Source organism: Diadema antillarum, unplaced genomic scaffold, assembly GCF_040938485.1.
Source record: "Diadema antillarum isolate AM-2024a unplaced genomic scaffold, OU_Dant_1.0 seq00001253_RagTag, whole genome shotgun sequence".
NCBI lineage: Eukaryota > Metazoa > Echinodermata > Echinoidea > Diadematoida > Diadematidae > Diadema > Diadema antillarum.
This window is the reverse complement of record NW_027272039.1, coordinates 890,416-905,154: the sequence shown is the minus strand read 5'-3', so window position 1 is coordinate 905,154 and position 14,739 is coordinate 890,416. Positions and strand designations below refer to the sequence as shown.

Below are 14,739 nucleotides of genomic sequence, written 5' to 3'. Positions count from 1 at the left end.
TGTTTTACTTTGTTTTGGATGTTTCAGTCATTCCAAACCCGATTTTCATCAAATAAACTTTGAATTCCTCTTAAAATGGTATGCTCTGTACCCCTGCATAAGCGTTTTCTTGATATCTTGCAAAAAGTCGAAAGCCCAATTCTCATCTCTACCAATACTGTACCATCCCTTTAATTCTCCAAAGATCATTAGTACAGCCAGTGATTACATCCAAACACTGCAAAGGAGCTAATTCCAAACAAAACAAAATTCAAATCATGTCACCACATTACTAAAAAAGAAAAAAAAAATGTCCATTTCTTGGTCGGGCATTAGCAAAATTACCCACCCTCAATAACTTTTGAACAGTCCAAACCACACTCCACCTCACCTCATATGTTTCTGACTGTTCCAGCATGAAAGGTACTGTTTACCTTTGGGAGCAGTGATCTTAAAATTTTCAAGATATCACATTTAATGCGTATGTGTAGGTCAGTTGTATCACAAAATATCCTACCATGGAAAAAAACTGTTTGCATTAAAGCCTAAAATATAAGGAGATATCACCATTTTTCTCAATAATAAACCGTAACTGGAGACAGATTAGTCTAGAAACATTTTTGATATAACTATTGTTCACATTTTGAATATTTAACAATACTTAACATTGATCATACCAACTTTTTACAGTGGTTGTTTCTATCCGTAACTCACAATTTAGAACTATTTTCAAGCACTAAAGCTGTTTTTATTTTTCATCTGCAAATGGTAAATTATGCCTTTAACAGGTGGAGAATAGTTTTTACTAACACCCAAGGCAATGTGCATTATTTGTTTATTGTTAACATTACTACCATTACTGCCACTGCAAAGTTCAGTATGTGTCAGAATAACAATGAGAAAAAAAAATTCAAAGATCTACAACAACAACAAAAGATCAAGTGAAATGGAAACTCTGAACAAGTCATAAAATACAAAACAAATAAGTAAAAGGATAACCCCTAACAAAACCCACAATATTAAGCACAGACAAAATTAGTAACACATGCTTGAATTCTACTATCAAACACAAGCCCGGGACAGTCACTATAATTGAAGGGAGGGGGGTCCTTACTCTTGTGAACATGAAATGTGAACGAAAGATCCCCAACTTACGAAAACAAAAAAAAAAAATCTCTTATAAAAAGCTCTCATCTTAAATCAACATATTTCTTTTGTTGATCATCAAATTTAAAGGCAGATCAGCCCGAGGAAATACAGGCCTACAAATGGAGGACTAAATGTTCATTTCCTGTGTGGCTGACTCATCCAGGAACCTAGGACTTTGTAGGGAGGGAAAAATCTACCCTGCAAAAACTTGAAATCCATGACATTGAGGCATGCTAGTCTCAGCTCACAGACTGGGATGGATCTGTCGTAATTTATTAAGATAATGAACATACATGTTAAGAGTTTATCTCCATTAAATGCACCCTTCTGTTGTAAAGATATGGACGGTATGTATCTATGTATGGCTGTTTGTATAATGTGAGTATAAGTATGTAGGCACATGTATGCTCATGTGTACGTACATACAAATTGTATGTACAAATATGTTTATATTATGCATTTCTTTGAAAATCAGTCAGAACGATACTTTTTAACAAAATAGGAGACTTTCTATGGTCATGCATGACAGAGTTTCTATGTTTCCTGCTTTGTAATTTTTTTTTCAAGTTTTTTCAATCAAGTAATCAACACCTACTGTCCATTTGGGAAAAAATAATAATAACATTGCATTATAAAATGCAAATTGCAAATTCATTTCCTCTATTCGGCAGTTCCTTTCCATAGATTTCTTAAGCCCTTTTTACACTTGTGTTTCTTAACCCCGTACTTTCTCTGACCAAGGACTATCATTAGTCCCGTACCAATTTTTTCAGCTGTTTACACTGGCCAAATAGTCCTGTACTAAGCTCTTGTCCCAGGCTAAGGAGAAAACTGACCTTTTTACACTCGTATTTCTTAGTCTGGTACTTTCCAAACCACATGAATATTCATGATTACGTTGTGTACTGTACACGTTCACGCACGCACCGGCAGCCCTTGATTACCTAATTTCTGATTGGTCAGTGGGGGTCGGACTTCGTCTCCGTCGCTTAGCCCAGGATTATTTTTTCGTTCTGTTTACACTCGCTTGCTTGGCACCGCAATTGCGGTGCTAACCCTGCTATTTTGCAGGGCCAGATAGTACGGGACTATCGGTGGGGCTAGCCCACTTTGGCAAAAACAAGTGTAAACAGAAAGTGGGCTAAGGAAAGTCCGGTACCAACGGTGGGGCTAACGCCCCCCTTAGCCCCACCGTTGGTACGGGACTAAGCAAAAATTTGCAAGTGTAAAAAGCCCTTTATACAGTCATTGTGATCTTGCAAGGTTACAAAGCTGAATGGTCAAAGACCGCACTTTGCTGGATGTGGGAAGATAATGGCGGACATATGTAGCATGTCAGAAAAAAAAAGGAACCAGCAGGAATCGCACCTGTCCAGTGCGGTTCCAACATGTTTCTTAAAATTGCAGATCAGCATTTGCGATTGTACAAATTTCATTTGTACGGAGGGCAGACAACTTGAAGAAAATTCATATGCCATCTTGACATGCTGTTCCATCAAATGCTTCTTCAATGCAGTATAATACGCAGTCACATTCAGAGCTGCCGATACAAAGCAGACGGTTTGATAATTTCCCCAGAGGTCTTCGCTGGTCAACAAGAAAAAAGATAATTATGATAATGATTGCAATACTAGCAAAAGCTTCTGCTGCGCTAAGATCATTAAAGAAACCACAGTCTGGAGGCTGGAAGAGTAGACTAATGGAGAACATGACCCTGCAAGGGGGCAACGAACCACCCTCTGCGATCACACTCACACACGTAAGCCCCCTTGGTTTATCCCACATCTCGGAGATGTCCCACATAAAGGGGATATGTGAAATAGATGAATTATTTGCTTCGTAAAGACAAACGAGAGGGAAAGAAAAACGCATTCATTATCATGCGATACTGCATCTGATAGAGAAAGATTAGCAGGCTAGGTCAGGTTTAAGACGATTCTCGGTCAGTGATTCGCAGACACATATGCTCGTCATATCTATCCATCACCGCTGCCTGGCAGAAATTAAATCTGCAAACTGGTTAGCTCCTTCTACCATAATAAAAAACAAAAACAAAAAAATTGAAGTTCGACAAGACACAGGACACTTGCCCTTTCTTTGCTTGTGTGCAGCAGCTGGAATACAAGATCGGTTTTCACTTGTGACTTTGCTTGTTCGTGTTACTTAGGTGACAAAAAGCAGCAGCGGAGTGTTACTGATCTTGTTTCGAGAATGAATTTGTACACCATCATGCATATGATGACATACTACATCAGTCAGTGCGCAATGCAACAGATATCAAATGGATCCTCTTGAACTCAAACGCTGAAACTTTCAGCGAAGTTCCAAAAATCATTTACTTGAATCTACAGAGAATGATCTTGAACACTAATTCACAAACTCCCCAATTCCTGATTCTGCTTTTGATGTATATTACTAGATAACTCTGCAAAATCAAATGTACCGTATACTGCAAAAGCTTTTATTTTTGCGAACAGATATTTTCACAAATGAGGAGATCACAGACATTTTCAAGGGAAGTTGTTTTTGCGATTTTGACTTTGAGGCTACTGAAAGTGCACTAATGCCTGTCCGTTCGCAATATTTTTGTGCGTTGTTAAGTTCACAGCCCAACCGTGATTTGCGAAATGCGTTAAAAAAAATTAAACTCTCATGAAAATAACAGCTAGTACAGTATGTTATGTGGCTACTGTATCCATTTGCCTAAGACAGTGGCCATTGAAATGTTCCCTTTGAATGAAAAAAAAAATCCTATAATACCTTGCACTCAGAAAAGATGGCCAACTCTGGTTGCCAAACCACCCTATCTATAGCGGTTATTTTCCTATACCTGCCCAGAGGTGACCATTCTATACAGGTAAGATTATAACTACACCTGCTTGTCACGGATACGAATGAACTTCGGCTAGCCCCGAGGCACGGATGATATCACACAAAATAAGCATGCTGTGGCAAATCACATTTTCCCCGAAAATTAGTGAGAAAATATCCCCGCTCAAGGAGTTTTTGTACGCACTATTACTAAAATCACAGTTCTCTCTAGTTGACATGTGGCAAAAAAAAATCGCTGCCTTGCAATTTCCTTATGCAAAAACCTTTTCGCATAGCAAGGGCTGAAAGAAGCCTCCAGGAACAATCAAATACCATCCATTTACACGATCATTACTTACTCACCGTTAACAAATTGCAATGGTCCATCCCATATGCCCTGATTGATTTCTTTTTTAAGAAAAAAGAAAGGCAAAAAATATCCTATTTCTGGTTACAGTTCTGAACAGGCCGCACGCAACGATAACAAGTTTAATACATTATGGATGGAAGAAAAAAATGCAGTTGGGCAAAAAACAAGTTTGCGTGTTACTCGGTAACCGGATGTAAAGATGATCGTTCCTATCTTTAGACTTTCTCATGCATCTTCTATCCAAATATATCAGCAAGAACATTGAGGATGTATCAAACATATGAGATATGTGGCATTTAAAATGGTGGACGTGGCCATTTCTGCACTACTCTACATGTAAACTTGCTTTGCATTCACGTCTTCATATTCATCGATACAAGCTTTCGGAGATCTTGTGCCCCTGTGATTCTGCACGTACGCGGAAGAGACTGCACAGAAAGAAAAAGACTACCAGCCACGTGAAAAATCTGAATTTATCAAATCATAAAGCGGAACATACTTCTGGATTAATGATAATCATTTCACAGAAAGTCCATCCCCCCCCCCCTCCCCCAAAATAGCATGAACCCTGAAAAAAGTACAGAGGGTGAGAGGTAATTGGAACAAGGCACCGCCGGTTCATCCTCCCTTTCACTTTAAAACAACTGGGAAGAAGTCTAGGGGCAGGACGGCAGGTTAAACGAGGGAATTAAGCGTAGTGATAGATTTTAGGATGGAAGATAATCATTTTCATTCGGCACCCATGCACCCTATGAAAGACTTGAACTTTCGAAAAAGTACACAAGGTCAGAGGTAACAGAGAGTGAAAAAAAAAAGAAGAAGTGGAATGATAATGTTGACTCCGCAGTGCCAGCGACTTTGATATAAAACATTTTATAGGACCACAAGTACAGGTTTGCAGTCTAGCAGCGGAACATATATCGATATGCTGGAAGATCAGACATCAAAAAAAAAAAAAAAAAAATGGTGGATAAAGAACATGAGACTGTATATTCCCTTGAGCCAGGAATAAGGTGGATACGCTTTATTTTTGGAAAGGGATCACAAGGGCTCAACTTTTGCCGCCCTAAAGTCCACATTCACCTCTCTTACAATTTCCTAATCATAAATCATAATCCTTCCACCCCCCCCCCTTTTTTTTTCCGGACTGGGGAAAATGAAAAAATGTACATTATGTATTCATATTCTCATGTGAATATGTTTTGTTGTTACTAAGCTCAAACTCAACCTTGTTACAATATAATACAATAACATTTGAAATGAGATATCATAATTTGATATAAAATCATACCACTTACTATATTATTATATGACATGATATAACGCACATACAACAGACATTTATAATGGAATATATGTCTGTGAGTGGTCTCAGTCACCCAGGTAAAGCATCACATGAACTATATCGGTATATCTAGTCAACCCGGAGAGGATGTGAAATGTCGCTACTCCAAATTACAAGTAAGTCCAGCTGACTAGATTTACCGATATAGTTCATAATAGATCGCTGCTAATCTCCTCAGAGACAAATAATTCACCATAAACTTCAAATAATTTATCTGACAGCGGGCACTCCATTGAAACTTTCACCTCTGTTCTGTTCATGCGATTTTATTCAATTGAATATCGTCACCTTGAACATGAGATGGCATTGTACTTGACAAGTTGCCTGAGCGCAATGGACATGATTTCCTTAAGGGTTTACAAGTGCTCTGCAAAGAATTTCGAAAAAGAAGTACAGTTTTCGCAGACCGCAAGTAGCCTAAATTGATAGGCTAATCTAGTTATCCTTTATACATGTAAATATCTAAGCCAACATGAGTCCGGCCAAATTAATGTCACCTCTTTCCAACAGCCATTATCTATTCTCTCCACTTCTTTCCCCCCTTCCCTGTAACTTTTCATTAAAACTGAGCCAAGCGATGAACATAGACAGAGGGTTGATTTTCACACATGACGACTCGCCCTCCCTAGGCACCTGGACATCTAAACCAGGATCGACTCAAAACACTCACTGTTTGTCTTTGCATCAGCAATTCTGGCACGATGTTTTTGAACTCTGATAAAATGCTCTTCCGTTAAACTCACAATAGCTACAAAACACACACACACACACACACACACACACACAATTACAAAAAAAGCCAACTTCTAAATGCAACATCTGGGCCCTGTCTCTGCACACTTTTTTTTTTCTCTCGCACTTTCCATATTTCTCTTCTTCTCTCCCTCTCTCATCCTTATGTTCCCCACTCACTCATATGCCTACTATGTCTCTGCTATAAGCCTCTTATATTGTGTATGTGTTTGTGTGTGTGTGTGTGTGTGTGTGTGTGTATTCTCTTCCTCTCTCTCTCCACTATGCACCTGTTCAGTGAAAGCCAGAAGTTCATTCACCCCACATAATGCACATGTCACCACTACCGAGCATTCTAAGGCTATTCTCTCCACTGTCACCCCCCCCCCCCCCCCACTTCTTTCATCTCACTTTAGACCACGGAAAAGGATAGCCTGGCTTGGGAACATTCAAGTTCATGTCCGAATGAAGCACCCAAGTCATGCGCACCTGATATGTCGGATTAGATTGGGTTTATTTTGGGAGGGAGATTGGCTGGGACATGCTGGGGTCAGATGGCTGGATTGGGGGGGGGGGTAGGGGAGGACGAGATGGGGAGAGAGGGGTGCAGCAGCAGAAGTGTAAAGGGGTGCATAAGGCTGGGGTGAGGGGGAAGAAAAAATGGACAGCACAATATGAATCTAACCTTGCTTTCACACGTATGAAGAGCGCTTAATTTACAACATGATTGTGATGATGCATCACTAGAATCGTGTTTAAAATTGAGCATTCTTGCTGTGTGAATGCCAGCTGGAATCGCTGAGGGTGATTTGAATCATAATTCCAATTGTGTTGCAAATGATCTGGAGGTGTTTTCCGATCACATTTTGCCAAAATTCAGGAGCGGAACAGTTGTGTGAACGGATTGACCTCCAATCACATTTTTGGGGCGAAGCTTACGGTGACCTTTCAACCACTTCCGCAGAAAGGCCGCGTTTCTCGAATGCTCGCACTGCAGTCAAAGCGCATGCTATTTGCGGCTCAAGAGCGATTGATGGGAACTTGGAAAGAAACCAAACCTCCCCTCCTCGCTCTATAATTCACAACCACAGAATCCATGAAGCCTTCCTCGGTCGTGCGAATACATGATGATTTGAATCGTAATTGCAATCGTGTTAGTAATTCGGCATTACAATTACGTTTCTCGATAGGTGTGAAAACGACCAAAGAGTCAATGCATGGCCTAATGCTACACATGTTTCCTCTTTGATATAATCACAACATCTACCCAAACAGAGAGGGTACGAAAAGGGGGAGCACCATGTTCTATGTCCAATTGTATATTATCAAACACAATATTGACTCTAAAGGCAAGATGATCTGCATTGTTGCTACTCAAATGTGAGAGATATACTTTTGTTTTGAAGTCCTGCTGACATTGACTTCAACAGAGGTAACAGTGAAAGCAGAGCTGCCATAGTTTTGAATTCTCTTTGTTTATCATGCAAAGGTCCACACTCTCTCTCTTCTGAATAGCACCTGCCACATTAACCCTCAATAAATTGTTAACTGCAAGAACTTGATAGCTTTTTTTGCATCTTCGTTTCCTGTCTTTGGTCTGATTTCGTATCATCAGACATCATCATATGCAGACCATTACCTACATGTACATTTGTGCGCCTTATTGTTTCTTCCTATAGATTTCCACTGCATCATTAAAAAAAAAAAATTATATATAAATATATATATATATATTAAAATAGGCAAACTTTAATTGCAGAAAACTTTAATGCACAAAACATAAATAGTAAAAGAATTTGCAGTTTTACCATGGCTTCTTCCTTGTAGAGCAATCAAATTGAACAATGAACCCAAATGGTATGAATCTATAAGTATATCAATAAATTATTTAGGGTTCTGTATTTTAAATATCCAGAAACATTTGTTGGTTATAGAGTGTCCTGGCTTGAAGAGTATGAATACGACGTGATCTCTTCAAAAAATGGATTAATATATGTACATTTTTTCCAGGGATGCTCTTGTTGTATTATAATGACTGATAAAGAACACAATTTAGCTTCTAGCTAGCGCATACTTTGGGCTAACTGAAGTTTTTATTCATGATAAGCGGAAATAAAGTTTGGTTCCCATCACTTGCCATCCGAAACCTCAGCGGACAAAATGGACATCTGTTTCTACTGTTTACCACAGGCAAAATTGGTTTCCATTTCTTACGGAACAGCTATCCCCTCTTCAAAACACAATTTGGGGTCCAATAGTCAGATCTACTGTAGATCAAAACATGTCCATCTGAATGACAAAATATACAAGTTTTAACATTTCAAAATAGCTCGATGTGAAATATAATTCCATACAATAGATTATCCACTATATCATTGTAACTCTTAACACTATGGACTTCCTATCTACCGTAAAGTTCCGTGTATAAGACGCACTATTTTTTCGTCGGAAAACGTTGAAAATCGGGGGTGCGTCGTATACACGGGTACAGTCGAATCGAGGAAAAAAATCCGTCATGTACACCCAATTTTATAAGGCCAACTTGGGGCCATGTATGCCCATCGACGTTTGGAAGGTAAGCAATCACTAGAACTTACGGATAAAAGAGCGATCTTTCAATCTGGACACCCACAAAAGCTGCAAATACGAGATACACTTACATCGGCCTTGTGCAGTAACGATGTATCAATCTGGCCATAGACAACAGCTGTAATAGCACTGCTGTATGCTACCGATGTCAGTCTACCAAGCTACCAACAGCCCGTAAATATGAACGATGTGTGAAGCATGCATGCATATCCATGTCGTTCGTTTGCTCTTCATTTCAAGAGTGCGAGACCAGCTAGGATAGCATAGCTACACTGTGCTGTAGCTAGCTAGTAGCAAGCCTTTGGCAAAGGCAGCAGCTGCAGAGAGGCTTTTGCAATGGACTCGCGTGCACACAGCGATCGGATCGAAGCGCGCTAACCCGTTGCGCGCTGTGTGTGCAAGTCCATTGCTCTCTGTGTGCGTGTGCTGAAATTATAGCGAGCTGCCTTTTGCAAAAGGCTAGCACTGTGCATACAAGCATGGTACAATAGACACACATGTTACTGGTAACAGTGCATGAGTGTAATTACCGTACGCACCGTACGTCTTGCCGTATGATCCCTCTGCTACACTTGTTGATGTTTTTCTTATTTTTCGTGATGAACCTTCCAGTCTGACATGCGTCAATATGCGAGACACCCTCTGCTATGTATGACAGCAAAGATCGTACTGTGTTGTCAATAATTCTACTTATGAACCAGTATTCTTCTACTCCTGCAGTATAGACAGCCATGTTTGGACCAATAGTAAATTGTCAGTTTACAGGGAGGTATCCTGGTCCAGTGGACTGAGCACTGTGCTTTGAATCAAAGGTCTAGGGTTCAAACCCTAATATGGCATTTGCTTCTCATAGGGAGACAGATGCACAATAAGCAGTCTAGTGTGTATGTTCTCAATGCATTGTGTAATGTATGAAAGGGAGGAAGACATAATTTGAAAAGTACACTGCTTCCAATAACAGATCAGAAGAAACTATCACGACTTGCCCTGGGGTAGCATAATAGCGAAATCTGGGGTGAACTCACGACGGTCCTTATGGACACAAGAGGTGAATCTTCCTGATCTCCATTTCAAGTGTTTGACTACTGCCCGAGATCTGTGTTATAAGCAGTGTGTGTATTTATCTCATCTCCCACAGTGTGCTGAGGAGCAGAGTTTAATATACAATATGTAAACAAATGCCCACAGCTCCCTCTTGAGACAAAAACATTACAGTGTCTACCCCCATACTGCCAGGAGCTTCAGATATGTGGCTGAGAACGAACTGAGGTACATTGTCTTTCTATGTGTTTCTAACTATGGACAACTCCCCCTCCCCCCCCCCCAAAAAAAAAAAAAGTATTGGTTATAAGAAGCTTACAGAAAGTGATTGAATGAAACATCATAGAGTAATCAGTGAAACCAATGCTACAACACTGTATGATACTTGAATGCAGAATAATTTTTTGTCTTGTTTTTCTTTTTGTTTCATTAGATGTTATTCACCAGTCATCTTAACTTTTCCAACATACAACAAAAAACAACAACAACCTCTCCCTGGCTGGTTACTTTGAGAGGAAGACAAACAGATGGAGTCTAGGTTTTAAGACTCTATATCCATGGTTCTGCCAGACTTTGTGTACATTCTCTCTCACCATGGACGCCGATTTATGCAAGCCCATATTAATGCTGAAAGTGTCCCCTCCCCACCTTCCCCCAACCCCCCCCCCCAAAAAAAAGGGGTGCGTCAAGTGACAAGTACAACACCCACTCTATAACATGTCGTTTGCTGCATTGAAACACAGTGACTGGAAATACAAAAAATATGATCGGTCTGGAAGCACAACTACACATCCAAGTGCAAGGAACTCCTTCAAATGCAATTCCCCCCCCCCCCCCCCCCCACCGTAACAATCCGCAGGGCGGATTTTTCAGAAGGGTACGCGAGGTCTCGTCTCATAATGGTTTCTGCCAAGCCCTGAATGAGATAAAGTGAGGTCGTTGAACTCTCCGGGACATGGACCACAAGCCCGTGATTATTTTCCAACTGAACACAAATCAACACTTTGCATTCTTCCTAAGACTGATAATTGATGGCGAATCTCCTTCTCGATTTTTCTACCTCTCTCTCAAAAAGTAACCGGTGTAGTCAATCCTTTTATCGCCTGCTTTATTTTGTTTCTCCCAGTCTGCATCACGCCAAATGCTTTCACTAAAAACACAACAACAAAAGCTGCTCGGCAATCCTCTACAAAAATCTGCCAAATGGATTCAGTTATCACAGTTAACGCACACTGATGCTTTTTCATTCTTCATATTGGTAGCACTCTCTGATCCGACACGCTGCATGAACAAACACACAAACAAACACACAAACACACAAACAAACACACAAACAAACATACAAACAGACAGCCACCAAAAGCTTCATGTCTTCATCCTACAAAGATTCATTAATGCAAGCTCAATTTTGTAACTTTTCCAAAAGTAATTTGACTCTTCCCATACAAATGAATCTTCTTTACAAAACAATACTATCCACCCCCCCCCCCAAAAAAAAAAAAAAAATCACCAGTGTCAAGTCAACTAGAACAAGTGCTAGCAATAATCTCTCAAGAATTATAAGTGATCAGTAATCTTTAAAAAATAAAAATAAAAACAAAACTATATCAATGTGCTTACAATTGTACACTTTCATAGCTTCACGCTCATGTTTTTGTTTTTGTTTTTGTTTTTGTTTTTGTTTTTGTTTTTGTTTTTGGACAATATAGAACAAGTTATGGGGATTGATTTGTTTGTTCTATGACTGAAAATTTCAATGAATGACTATCAAATGTTGGTCTTCTTTTCTTAAAGCAGACATCTTTGTTTTTTCTTTCATAGAATGACACTAAGTAGCCCTTAATGTACTGTGGCTTTCCATAAAATACATACTACTACACCTACAAGCTAGAGATAATTTCTTTAAATTAATGACAATCAAATTTTGGTAAATGAAAATCTATTTTTTGCTCAATTGTCATACCATTGTCAAACCTTCACCTAGATGGAATGACAATGACAATTTGTCCTGATTTTGCTTTTCTTCTGTGGCTTACCACAATCAAAAAAGGGTTTGCAGTTAAAAGCTAAGAGTCAACGTTCTGACGGAATATGAACACAAATGAACTCTGGATGCAACCACCTCTTGACGTCATTATGGGTAACTATCTATGATGCAAATTGAAAGAAATGAAATACGTACCTCACAGAATCCAGTTCAAAATCGTCCCTTTTCTTCTAGTTTGCTCAGGCTCTGTAACAGGGTAAAAGAGAAAGAAAATATTGATCTAGTGTGACTGAAAAGAAGCATTTTATACAAAACCAGAAGGAAAACTGATGCTGTGAAAAGAGATTGATTCCAATTGAATGGCTTTAAAATGGTTATTCAATCACAGAATGTGGTAGTAAATACAAAGGGTTTTTGAACTTTTGGGGTGAACTTTTTTTTTGGGGGGGGGATTCTTCATAACATGACTCTTCATGGTTTTTTTTCCTTGCAACATAAACAGTTCACACACTCACACACACAAACACACACACTCACACACACAAACACACACACACACACACACACACACACACACACACACACACACACACACAGACACACCATGAGTCATGTATATACTCAAATGTGACTGAATTCAACACATGTGTAGGGATGGCTGATTCCCATTACACTTCACAGACGTCGCAACCATTCATGCATCACTCTCCCTGACATTTTCCACCCCCCCCCTCCCCCCACCCCTCTCTCTCTTATTTTCCAGCCTCGTCACTTTCTACCCAAGTTTCTCACACACCCAGTTGAACTGAAGAATGGGCTAGCATCTATTATCAAATAAAAGGAACATGCATAACAGCAACATTTTTCTCAACTCCTATGGTGATGACCGCACTAGATAGTAGAAGTTGAATGACACCAAGCTGTAGGCTTCAGGTTTCCACTGTGCAAGGTGGGGGAGGGGTTGTTCCTCTGTGAACACTAGGTGGGGCTATTTCACTTCGGTATTCTCAGACACTTCTGTGTACTCAGAACAGATGTGTTCCATTTCAAGTGAGGTTGCACATGATTGTATACACTTGGGTATGTGCTATCACTGTGTGTGTTAGGGGGGGGGGGAGGGGAGGGCTTAGGGGAGGGGGGTTGGGGTTTGGGGGTTCTTCAGAGACTCCAACCCAAAGCACCTTCTGATCTGGAGATTCTCCCGCCTGAAACCCCTAGCAAACGGGAGACTCCAAGTTGATGTGTGCGAAGCGCCAAGTTCCTAGGGTTCTAGATGCTCTCTGGTGCTATCTAAGGCTTATTTTTTCAACATACAATAGCAATAAGTAAGAAATCCTTTCCAACGGGAGACACAGAGCCAGGGCGGGAGAAATTAAATCTCAAGCGGGAGAACGAGAGATTTTGCAAAAATGGGTTTTGGCGGGAGATCTCCCGTCGAAAACGGAAGAGTTGGAGTCTCTGGTTCTTCCTTCATTCGCCTTCCCCATCAACACTTGCTCTTTGCAGACTTCCTTGCTTCACATAAGGCCATAACACTGCATTCATGATCTGTTAACTCCAATGCCATCAATTTGCAGTGTTCTGACGGCGGGCTGCTACTTCTTTTGAGGCAAGAGACGGCGCCGCCATCTTTGCTTTTTATTTTCAAGGTTCTGGGCTGCACATCTCAAAATGCACATACCGCAATAGATGTCACCGGACTGTGGATTAATTTTGCTTCATAATCCAATTGCTGAAATATACAAACTTCTATCACATCAGAAATGATATTCACATCTCTGTATGATTTCATACATCATGGAAACATATGAAGATGCACACTGTTCTCAATGTTTGTAATACAGAATTACATGAAATGTGGAAATGATGAAATTCCACACCATGTTCAGTTCATCTATTGAAAAGTGTGCAGGTTTGATTTTGGATCTAATGAACAGACATCAAGATGCTACATTCATGGCAGGTTGTTGGAACATCAAAATTGATGATATAGTGATAATCTCATCAATAATGTAGCAATCATTTGTGTGCCTGAGTGTGTGTGTGTGTGTGTGTGTGTGTGTGTGTGTGTGTGTGTGTGTGTGTGTGTGTGTTAACAAATTGAGTGGTTGAGTTATACATTTGGTAAAATGAATATCAATTACTCTTTCAAAGCTACCCTGTGGCCAAACAAGTGCAAATGGCATATTGGAGAATATCCCATGATAATAGACGCAACTTAAGTCAGGTACTTGTTTTTGGTTTGTCTGTTTTTTATATTCCCAATCATGTAGTCAGACTTCATCAAACAAATTCATTTCACTATCATTCTCGTTTCCCCGGTGATAGACGGAATAACTTACGGACAAAGTGGCAATTATTCAGAAAACAACTTGCTGACATTTGTTCACCCCACAATCATTCCACTCTACAACTTTTGGTTACCCTCATTCCCTACATTAATTTCACCTTGAAAACGTTATTTCTTGTGGATGCTTTCTAAGGACAAACATTGTATTTTATCCACGAGTCCAAAAACTTTCACAACCATCCCACCCCCATTTGTGTTTGAATTTATCTCCTACTGAAGGTACAGGTCATCACAAAGTTTGTTTTTTTTAAATTAATAGGGGCCAAGGCCAATGATGAGATACTTACTCGCTGTACTTCGAAGTGACAAACCTTACACAATAATAACGGCTTTATCAAAATTTCTAATCATATCTCAACATTTTGTGACAAAGTACATCTGAAAAT

At 39.8% G+C, this 14,739-nt stretch overlaps 1 long non-coding RNA gene across 1 annotated transcript in view; it reads right to left on the bottom strand.

Annotated features, from left to right (window-relative positions):
• LOC139745327 (uncharacterized) overlaps nt 1–14,739 on the bottom strand; it is a 105,692-nt gene that overhangs the window by 56,406 nt on the left and 34,547 nt on the right. The window contains exon 2 of the long non-coding RNA XR_011711883.1: nt 12,199–12,249. This is a non-coding gene — a long non-coding RNA (uncharacterized lncRNA). The remainder of the gene's footprint in view (nt 1–12,198; nt 12,250–14,739) is intronic.